This window comes from Hetaerina americana, unplaced genomic scaffold, assembly GCF_022747635.1.
Source record: "Hetaerina americana unplaced genomic scaffold, ioHetAmer1.1.p SCAF_96, whole genome shotgun sequence".
NCBI lineage: Eukaryota > Metazoa > Arthropoda > Insecta > Odonata > Calopterygidae > Hetaerina > Hetaerina americana.
This window is the reverse complement of record NW_027287605.1, coordinates 989,081-1,001,288: the sequence shown is the minus strand read 5'-3', so window position 1 is coordinate 1,001,288 and position 12,208 is coordinate 989,081.

The window sequence follows — 12,208 nt, the reverse complement described above, 5'->3', positions numbered from 1 at the left end:
TGAAGTGACACAAAACGCTGGATTCTGCTTCATTTATCCCAATATATGACCTGCGCTCTCGCCTACCAACTATGCTAAACCCTCGAAATGTGTTCTTTTACCCTACGCGCTACAAACTGCGATGCCTCAGCATCGCAGTTTGTAGTGCGTAGCCTTTGTCCTTGGGAAGAAGAGCGTTTTGTGTTGAATGTTCATTTGTTAGTGAAATTTCGCCTTCTTACTTTTCATATTCAGGCTTACGCGTTGTTGGATGGATTTCCTGCTGCATCCTGAGGAGAAATCGCTTGTTGGTTTATGGTATATTTATTTGCATGCGTGTGGGATGAAGAGATTTTCGCATGAGTGTGTGCGCCACTATGGGTATAGTTTTACATGCATGTGTTGTTTTTGCATGTGGTTTTGTTCCTTTTTACGGGTGCTGACCTAACACCCCCCACCAAACGCCTTTCTACATCTACATCTACTTCATACCCCGCAAGCCGCCGCAAGGGCGTGTGGCGGGGGGTGTTAGGACACCACGCGTAATTCAGAAAAGAAAAAAAACCACATGCAAGAACCACAAATTCATATATTCACAAAAAAACATGGCATGCATTAACATGGTATACATTTAATACCCCGCAAGCCGCCTTTGCGGCGGCTTACGGGGCATTATGTGGATGTAGTATAATGAAATCCGGAGCAATGAAGGGGTTCCCGACTCGATGATAGGACAGGCCTTACATCAATATCGGGTATAAATATACATATATATCGGGTGTTGCTACGGCACCAGTCGTATCAAGGTTAGGAAATTGGCAAATGTAACGAAAAAGTTGACGAGTTTTGTAATTTTGCGTTAGTTAGGCCCCAACTAGAGTATACCTGTCGAAGAGTGGTATCCTCATGAGGTGGCTTAGTTTTGGAACTAGATGGAGTGCAACGTAGAGCTGTTAGGTTATTGTTAAGTTGTGAATGAAAAAGGCAGCAGTGTCACGACACCATTGGAAGAAATAGGATGGCGGCCACTAGTTGACCGTATTATTATTATTAAAAATACACATGTGCTGATAGACATTGTCAGGTGGCACACAAGTCCCAAATAATTGCAAAAGATAATACATAAAACCAGACTTCAAAACACAAATCTCTTTAACAAAACCAGTGAATCCCCATCCCATTTACAACCATTAATCAGCAAGAAAAAAAAGATAAATTAAAAAAAAATATATATATATATATATATATATATATATATATATATATATATATATATATATATATATTTAAATAGAGGTTTAATTTTCTGTATAAATTTGTGGCAGTTTTCTCCTCTGAGGATGTTATAGACATATTACCGGCCCCGAATAAATATGTTCTCATGAACGAATAAAGATCGTCTCATGAACATAAAATCAGGCAATATTAGATCGTAGAACAGATAGATTATAAATGTTGTATTTTCCTCGTAATTTTAGAGGTCACAAAAGATTAGACCGCAGGCGCGAAGGAAATAATTAGTATTGGTGGTGTATATATTTTTTCGATACCCAGCATGTGTTTTAAATGGACCAATTTTTATTACATCATTCCCGCACGATCAGAATGTGTAAAGTTTTTGAATAATTCTGTTAGCTGATATTTTTTCCTATAATTAGCGATATTAAATTCGATCATCCAGTAAATGATCAAACTGATAAATGTGTAGATGCGCCGTGATTGGGTGAAGGATGTGTCATGGAGTGCATGCATGGCTGCTGACCTAACATCCCCCGCCAGACGTCCATGCGGCGGCTTGCGAGGTATATGTAAACACTCAAGCGTTTCCTAAAATGATTTCTCAGTTACAAAATTAAGCAACTAATATGTGCACTAAAAAGCCTGCTACAAGTACTGGAGGCAATATTCCTCGGATAATGTCTTGAATAAATGAGGACGGAGTATTGAGGAACTCAGTTATTACAGCATAGCAACCCTAATACCGCGCGAACTTGCAAGTCTCTAGCTTGTAGCGTCTGTTTTCAAATATCCGTTTCTCCTGCTATGAGTAGGCAATCTCACCCACTTCCCACAATTCCCTCTTTTGGCCTTCATGCAACTATGGAACTATAGACGCCCAGAAAAGAAGTTCCCCTACCTGAAAACCACCCTCTCAACTTTCACAATCTCCCATTTTCCACCGTGCCGCCAACCGTTTCCCCCTTTCCCTGGATAGACGTGCCTTTCTGGGAAGAAACCAACCTATGACAGAAAATGACCTTCCAGCTTCCATTTTCAACCCTCCCTTCACCCCCGATACCCAGGCCACTCTTTCCCCTTCCACACCCCCTCTACCTCTCTCCTTGAAGGTCCTCGCCCACCTCACCTCTCCCGTTCCAGGCATTTTCCTTAGCCTCCCACTATATGCGCCCAAAAATGCCTTTCCCTTGCAAGACATATCCCACAAGGCCCCATTTTAGGTCCCTCTCCCGCTCCCTGCCACTCTTTTCTTCGTGCCACCCCCCTCTCCATCCCTTTCCATTCGCTGTGCGTTTACCAAGACCTCCTTCCCTTACGTCCCTCACCTCAGCAACCCTGAAGAAACCCCACTTCCCGACCCAGCTTCCTTCATTCCTCCCCCTTCCCATATTCCCTTGCGGCCGTAGCGAAGGAACCCTTTTGAGCCGGGGCCATCTCGGCGTTGTTACTCCGCTGGACCCTCCGCGATTCCCCGCCCCGCCTATGTGCCTTCCGGATTACTTCCAAACCCTCCCTCCCACATCTTTCTCTTTCTCTCTCCCCCCCGAATGCCATTCCTCGGATGGTATTTTTTGGATCTGTTTACTTTTTTACTTTCCCGGGCGGGGAAATGACTTGCCCCCTCCACCTCCATACCCGCATCTCCTTCCCCCTTTCGCTACCCTCACTCCTCATAGCCTTTGCACGGCCCTGTGCGATGCGCAATTTTCTACGTTGTCGTCCTCCAGCGGCGACCCAACGGAATTGTGAGCGCGGCCACGCATCAACGGGAGAGTTTTACTCTAAATTCTTCCTCTTAGAGAATCGAACACCAGGAAATTCTCCGCGTGAAAGAAGGGAAATATGAAATAACGGCGACCGAATACCGAGAAGAATTCACAAAAGGAAGCGAGGCAGGCAAACAGCGAAAGTCACCCGAGGAGGATTAAGAAATGGTGTTTCTGGATATTATTTTTGAAAAGATGTCAGTAACAATATCATTATCAAAAGAAGTATGAGACTTTCATTGTTTTAAATGCCTTTTCCAACATATCTGGGTTCACACAGAGTTGCCAATTCATGGCATAGACCTCTAAAATACCATTCAGATTACTCATGATTGACTACATTTTGACTATGACGCCCAAATAAGGCTTGCAAGCCGCAATTGCAAGTGCAATGGTCTTCATTTTTACTCCCATATATTTCCCAGCCGAAATGCATATCTATCTTCCAACCTACTTAGCCCTTTTCATATTTAATTTAACTATTTTAATAGAAAGATTCCATCTGTTTTATAAGACTGCTTTTATAACTTGTTGTTATGGAACCATCAATATGTTTGAAGTGGCGTAGAAAGTTTACGTACCCACCTATAGAACTAGATATACAGAATAACAAACAAAGAGGTAATTTGAAGTCTAGGTGAAGATTTTTCACAGCTGACATTGGCCTCAGTGTGTTTTGCAGTCCGTTTCAACAATAACATAAATTTGGCAAAAATTGCACTAATTCAATCATTTTTTTAACTTCAGGTTCCTCTTACTACTCGTACAAAGTAATGCCTTTTTCAGTACCATTTTTTCGTTATAATAATACTTATTACATTATATATTATTATAATAAAACAGTGAATGCCATTTTATTCATATTAAAGAAGAATATGAAAATATTTCTTGCAGGAAAACTAATATTTATTTGTTTAAATTACTTATTGGGGCGAGGTTGAGGCTACATACTCCCTTCTTCCACCTAACCATTTATTTTTCACCGACACAAATACCCCGCGATCCACCAAAAAATGTGTGGAAGAAGGTGAATGATACGTGCTCGTATTAACATGCTCGAAATTCTCCTTAGTATACATCTCTGACTTGGTTGATAAAAACTACTCGCTTCTTAAAACTTTACAGTAATCGGTATTCCATTGCCATTTATGGACGGTAAACGTTTACAAGACCACGCTGATAAAGTCATATCACACAGGTTTCTACGAATTAGCATCTTAATCAAGTGAGGAAAAAAAAGCAGCCACCCCCTTTAACACTTAACAAGGAGGGGGAGGAGGAAGAGTGGGAGAAGATAGGATGAAAATGAGGAGACACGCTCAGCTGCAAGGATGGGGGAAACGGTGGGATAATACTACGAGTATAATTGACAAAGGTTACTCCAGGGCCATTGCTCCATTGCTCTTGAGTTTGCAATTATTTTAAAAGAACTAAATAATTTTTATTCCTCAAATGAAAACCACCCCTCCTCTCTCCTTCATTTCCTCCTCTCTTCTCCCCCGTTGTTCCGGCCCTCCTCATTGAGAATAAAAGAGGGTTGCGAGTTGCTGTTTCCTTTCCTTCACCTGATGACGATGCCGACGAATTGAAATCCCGCTTGTGTGATTTTTAAACTGAGCAAAATTTTCCCTCTAGTTAATTGATATCCGATGATATCATTTTGCAAAACATACGTCTTAAAATAATCTATTGATCCTAACAGAAAATGTGTAGAAGAATAGACAATGGAGAAGACTGTTTAAAACAATAAAAATGAACTGCAAAACATAAAAACGTAGTTTTATATCATGTTACGTAGTTTGTTATAATTATTTTTTATTGAATTTGAAACATTACAATGCGCTCATTACACGTAAGTAGAATAGTATTTGAAGCCGAAATACTTTATCGCAAATATACAAATTTTCCTCCCTGAAGCATTTGAAAAATTGAGAATACGTTAAAATCGATCCACTCTATTACTGATGTCTACATCTACATCTACATCTACTTCATACCCCGCAAGCCGCCGCAAGGGCGTGTGGCGGGGGGTGCTAGGACACCACCCATAATTTAGAAAAGAAAAAGAAAAAAAAACCGCATGCAAATAACGACAAAATCATATATATAAAAAAAACATGGCATACATTCATGCATGAACACTTACACCCCATGTCTACGTTTTTCAAAGCTATAAATAGCCCACTTTAGCCCACAGACCCTTTTATTTCTGCAAGTTGCAATGATAATGCATATTTTTATTTCTGTTTTGTAGTAATGTAGACTTAAATTTCTTTGAGAAGTGAATAGTTGGATCCCTCATCTAAGTGTACTAATACACTTATAAAACGTTATACATTTTTAAAGGACTATCTTCTTTAAAGGTCATGTTTGGTATTTGACAGAAATGTTTGAAATCGATTTCGCCACGATCTACTCATGGAACAACTGCAGGCTCCTACCTTATTCCTTATTCATTCAGAGGTAGGAAACTTCATTGCCCCTTTTCCGCTATAAACGCAATGTAAACCTGTACAATAATGTATAAATGAAGCCGGAGGTCAACAGCAAGCATCAAAGATGCGTGCAAGGCACGCGGACATGAATCCTTTCAGCCAAGGAGTTTATGAATCACATTCGAAGAATTAATGAGATTTTGTGATTCATATTAAATCAATAGGGTTTTTATCACTGATTTTTCGCTCTTTTTAAGAGGTTTTTCCAGTAAAAATTTCAACTTTTCCGTTGATGAAATTTTCAAAATGTCTTTGTTGTATCTTCATCCCACGGAAATACAACAAAGGAATGAATTACAGCATTCGATAATTCATAATATACAGTTGTGTTTTTCAGCAAGGCGTGCAATCTACCTTCTGAACGGAGGCCACGTAATATCTCGATAGCAGGGATTTCTGATTCAATTTATGCTTTGGACATATTTATAGCAAGGAAAAGATAAATTGGTGGGGAGGGAAAAAAAGGGAACAAAGAGATGCCGACTCAGACTCATAATTTTTCTCGGACCCCTTCATTCAAAAAACTGATTTTTTCGTTATGAAGATAATTTTCTCTCGGTGCATGAAACATTAAGGGTTTTGTGAATATTTGAATCGCTAAATATTTCTCTTGTCATTAGAAAGTTTTCATTCAATCCCAGCTAAGTACTATTCTCACTACCTGCAGTCGAAGTGGTACGTATTGTTAATTGTTCATTTCCTCGTTTAATTAGTCTGTGTATATTATCTAAACCATTATTTCTTATTACGATTCACATGAAATTCACATTTTGCATACTTAATATTATTTAGTAGGCGTTCGACTAGTTATTTATTTTAAATTTCGTTGGGTTGCTTTGGGAGATGGATGGTAAAAGGGAGCGATTTGAAATTTCGTTTTTTCCTCCTGGCATTAGTGATCAAAATATATGTGAACTCTGGCGCGAAAGAGATACTTAATATTGGTAGAGTATGTATTTTGTCGATATCCTGCGTGAATTTTAAATATACCCATCTTTTTACCCCTCCTCCCGCATGAGTTTAATATATCCTGTTATTGACTAATTTATCATGTAAGGACCTTATTTGTGATTAATTTCTTCCAGTGCATGACCGAACTTATATTTGTGTAGAGGCATATTTTTGTGATTGCGCATGCTTAGCTGGTGAGCTACGAGCACTACTCACCGCCACGCACCATTTAGGCGTCTTGAAAGGGTATTACGTAGATCCATTTAAAAAATATATTTGAGATATTTTTCAATAGTTCATAAATGAATTCGTTTTCAATATACCTACTTTTGAGAGCCTTTAAGAACGATGGAAATTTTCCCTTGGCCCATTTAACTCCTCAAGTCATTAGTATGACATATTTGTGTTTACATGTGTGTGGGGTGTAAGTGTTCTTGCATGAATGTATACCATATTTTGTTTGTGGATAGTATACATTTGTGGCTTTTGCATGCGCTTTTTTTCTTTCTTAATTTCGGGTGGTTTTCTAAAACCCGCGCCACACGCCCTTGCGGCGGCTTGCGGGTATTCAGTAGTTGTAGAAACCAGCATTGCAAGTCACTTCTCGTTCTTAGGTTTTATCTGCGCCTCTTTGAAACACATAATTTGTATTCTCATTAGTAGATAATACAGGGTTGTCATGAAGTGATGCAACTAGCTTTATACACTCGGTGGAATTGAATTGACTTAAAACTAATGGACAACAACGAATTATAAACGTATTACTTGATGCCGTTGAAAAGCTATGTCCCATGTTTACATATTGTAATCGAGCATTACTCCAATTTATTTTCGTAGGCCGTTTTCATAGATCATATTATGGAATAAAGTAATTTAAACCTACCTAATACGCCCCAAGTCGCCGTAATAGCATGTGGCAGGGGGAGTAAGGGTACCATCCATACTTTTAGAAACATTAGTTCATAGATACAATTGAATATTTGTTTGTTCATATACTACTTTCTAGTATAAAAAGGCTGCAAACAACATACAATAATTGCTGCGCCTGACCAATTCATTATATTCAAATGTTCATTTTTTCGGGCTCTTGGATTTCATTTTGCTCCTAGAGCAGCTAGATTCGTGAAAAGTTTTTGTGAACAAGGTACCAGTGTCGCGACACTATTGGAAGAATTAGAATGTATAAATAGATATAGGTTAAATATCAGTGTGAATTTGAGGCAGGTTACTTATCTGAGGTTGTTAAAGACACTTTGCAGGCATACTATGGTAGATCAGATCACAAACTTAAAAAACCGGGAAATAGGTAGTAGAACGGATAGATTCCAAATGTCGTTTTCCTTGTACAATTATAAATCAAAATAGATATGGCAAAAATCGCGCAGGAGATAATTAGAATTGGCAGTGTATATATTTTTTCAATATCCTGCATGTTACTTTTTTCATAAAATGGACACATCTTTTTAGCAGTTCTAGAGCATGATTTGAAAATACGTATCCAGTTATTGAATATTGTTGCAAATAAGTACTTTCTTTCGCGTGATTACCTTTGGTCCAGAGCATGATAATGAGAATAATGAAAATAATATTCGTGTAGAGGTGACATGATTGGGATAGTATGCATAAATGGTTGGTGATCTAACACCCCCTGCCACACGTCCTTGCAGGGGCTTACGGGGTTCCGTGTGGATGTAGATGTAGATTGTACAAGGGAAGAACATATACTTTAATCCGTCGGTGATGGTGCCTTTCTATTTTATTTTATCCCAGTGGTCGAATCTACCCCTAAAATTTGGCTCATAATAATTTCCTTCGTACCGCAAGATAACTCAGGTGCTCTTTATCTTGCCTGCTCTCCTCGAGAATCAAGAGGCTTCCAACCTAATTTCTCCAGCCCACTCGTAAAGTTAAATCGTTTTTTGGGACAATTTTTCACAAGCTTAGCAGATTTTGCCTGAATCTAAGTAAATCTTTGATAAAATTATTTTTTCCATTGATCCCGGACGTTTTCCGCATATTCTATATGTGGTCTATCTCAGTTGAAGCAGCACCTCTCCCTTACTTTCTCATCACACTTCTCTACAACCCATCCAATCAAACCTAACGTATTTAAGGCTATATGACTGGTGCCTCATTACCAACCGGCACAGGGCCTTGCGAATAGATACAAGATATTCGGTAGATGTAAATGCATGACTGACCCCCATTATCTTCTGGTGTGTGTACTTCATGAAAAGTTTGGTGTAATTATAACACTTAAGTATTTTTCCCGGTCTAAAATTCTTAGGCCGAACAACTATTAAACAATATTCGGAATGGTCATTTTATGTTAAACCAGCATTTCCTTGACTCTCTCACATTAATATTACAGGACTATGTACACTTAAAGTTCTTTGCATAAAAATTGCGAGGTGCCATAATACAACCCGCCCCACTCCCTTGCGGCGCCTAGCGGGTTATTTGGATATGTAGAATAATGTACTGTCGTTCTGAGCCTCGAACTTTGCCCATCCGGTTGAGTACCAAGAAGAATCACGGAATTATCGCGGGAAGATAATCTTTGAAATTATTTATTGCAGTCACGATAATGAGACTAATAACGCAATCACAAAAGGGAGCGAGGCGGGATTCGGGACCCCTGTCTCGCAACTACGGGAGAGATGTGGGACTCTCGGGGGTAGATTGCTCAAGAAACTGGGCTTGAAAAAAACAAAATGCAGCCAAAGAGACCCTCTTTAAGGACGGCGAGGTGTGAGGCTGGTATGATTTACGACCGTGATTTATGAGGCAAAGCGTTACGCAAAGCCTTTCCGGCAGTGGAATTACGCACGGGACAGGCTTCCTATGCCGCCGCGCTCCCTCCCTTCTCCCGCTCTCCCCATTCTCCTCCACTCACCCCCCGTCCTCCTTCTCGGCCTCTCTCTCGGCCCCTTTCCCTCCACCCTGAGGTCCAGTCCCGTTCCTGCCACCTCTCCCGAGGAGGAGTTGCACATCGCGGCCAGAGATGTGGTTTGGCGGAAGACGTTCCACAGGCTGCAATCTCTAACTCATTCCCCAAGCCATCATCACCACCCCACTTCCCTCTCTCTCATCCCTCCCCCACACGGTTTAACCAACAATGAGTCTACCAGACGTCCTGCCTTCGTCACGACAGTCCACCCGCCATAAACATCATCTCGACAGATTTTTTTTCCTACTGTCCCTTCTGGCGTTTGTCAAGCCACCCACGCCAGCAGCATGCCATCTACTCGTGGCATCCTGGTGTTCTGTGGTGTTCCAGGCAGGACCGGAGGGAAACATGGCTATTATTACTTTCCGTTTGCTTAAAAAGGAACCGTCTGATATCAAACATTAGATTAACCCGAAGGAATGGAATATGTACACAATTGTTGTTATACACAGATATCAAACCTATCAAGGTGTCCACACATCAGAATATCATTCGGGTTAGCCATAAAGAGGCTTGGTTTCATCTGACGGCTTGCAGCAAAACGTGAAACGTGCGACGTTTCTTAAGTAAGATCCCACATAGAATATGCAACGAGCATATGTGATCCATCTAAAAAAAACACCAATTGGAGAATTAAACAAGACACAGAACCTGATTCGTGAAAAATGTGTACCAGAGAATACGAGGAGTCATAAATGTTCCAAAAAGCCTGTATAAGATACTCTGGATATGTGAAAACTCAGATTATGATTTTCCCTGTAGCAAATACACCAATTGTGAGGTTTTCAATCCGACAGAGAAAAAATAATTCAGTCTCCCAATCGCATAGGCAGGACTGCCTTTACGGGTGGTGTCCTAACACCCCCCGCCACACGCCCTTGAGGCGGCTTGCGGGGTATTAAGTGAATGTAGACCCAGACAGACAATTTGTCACAAAAATAAGAGAGATAGAATTGCGAACGGATAGGTTCAAGAATTCGTTCAAAAATTCGTTACACTAAACACAAGGGGGGATCATTAAGGCAGAAATGAGTAGGCAGTGGCATAGTAATAGACTTAAAAATTACATTCCCTTTCCACTCACTTCATGCCTGTAGTCCTAATGGTCATCATCATACGCCTTTTGGCCGGGTGTTGGAATGTCGATTAGATACATTCATAGTTCTAATTGATTTATGAATTATCCGTCCGACATAGATAGAATGCTAATTTTAGTGACTGCGTTGCATGCGAGCTCGCCCTTTTTAATAGGTTATCTTATTTTTCTTCTTAGTAGTCAAAGGAGTAGTTACATATAGAATAAAAATTGTAATGTTCATAACGAATATTGCATGGATGGTGTCCTTCTTCCGCTTGCTCTCGTGCGGCGCCAAGTGTTCGTGTAAGTTTTGGAGTATATGCAGTATAATTGGTGACCTAACACTCCATGCCATACGCCATTGCGACGACTTTCGGAGTAGTTTTTGACGTATTTTGAAAAAAGTAACAAGGAGATGTTACAACTCTCATCTTGCTCTAGTTAATACCACCATCGAAATCAGCGTCAAGCATTTGAGATCAATGGGAGAAAGCGCTAATTAAAGAAATAGAAAAGACAGAAAATCCACTAGATTTTTTCACAATTGCCAAGAAAGATGAAATTACCCAATATGACGGGTTTGCAAGACGAATTAGTTTAAAAGCCCCTTGATTCACGAAGAAAGGAGTCAAGAATACCCAGGATACTTGGGGGATTGTTATGACACCACATTTGTGGACAGATCCGATTATCAGTATAAAATAAAATGGATTGGGAAATCGAATTAAAAATGCACTCCAAGGAAGTCTTTTTAATTTGAAAATAGAAGAGAGAGGCCAAGAAATGCGAAGAAAAGAAGAACAAAGAATTGTCGAAAAAATATACGAAAATCTTGAAGCAAAGTAATACAAGGATGACTGTGAGGAAGAAGAAGGGAATACATAGGAGGTAGGTACAACATATTATAGCCGAGTAGCCAATTTGGTGGGTCATATCTCGGTGGGGAGCATGCCGGGATATTAACGCTTTTTTGCTGTTTGATAACATTAGACAAAGTCCCACACAATAAATTGTTACATAAACTTAAATACTATGGGATCAATGAGAAAATAATTAATTGGATTAGAGACTTCTTGTCAAACCGCAAACAAATAGTAGTCATAGATGGGTTGTGCTCAACGGAGAGAGATGTAACTTCGGGCGTCCCCCAGGGAAGTGTAATAGGGCCTCTTCTGTTCTTAATATACATAAATGACTTAAGCACACACGTTAGTAGCAATCTAAGGTTATTTGCTGACGACACGGTGATATACAGGGAAATAAGGAGCCAACTAGATCGCGAGCTACTCTCTAGAGACTTAGACAATATCTCGGAATGGTGCAATAAATGGGGATTAACACTTTATATAGATAAATGTGCAATTTTGAAATTTTGGAATAAAGGAAGCGAGGAACAGGATATAAACTACAAAATAGAGGGTTCAGTATTGACTACGGCAAGTCAAGTTAAATATTTGGGGGTTGTTCTAACACCTCGCCTTTCATGGGGAGCACATATCAGGACAATATGCGGATCAGCTTTAAAGAAAATTGGCTTCATTAAACGGGTGGTGGGGAAATGTAATGAAAAAGTTAAAGAGAGGTGTTATTTTGCTCTAGTTAGACCTCATTTGGAATATGCCGCAAGTATTTGGGATCCGTGGGAGAAAATTTGGCAAAAAGAATTAGATAAAGTCCAGAGAAAATCCGCTAGATTCGTTAGAAATTGTTATGATAAAAACACAAGTGTGACAGGTCTCTTAGGGGATTT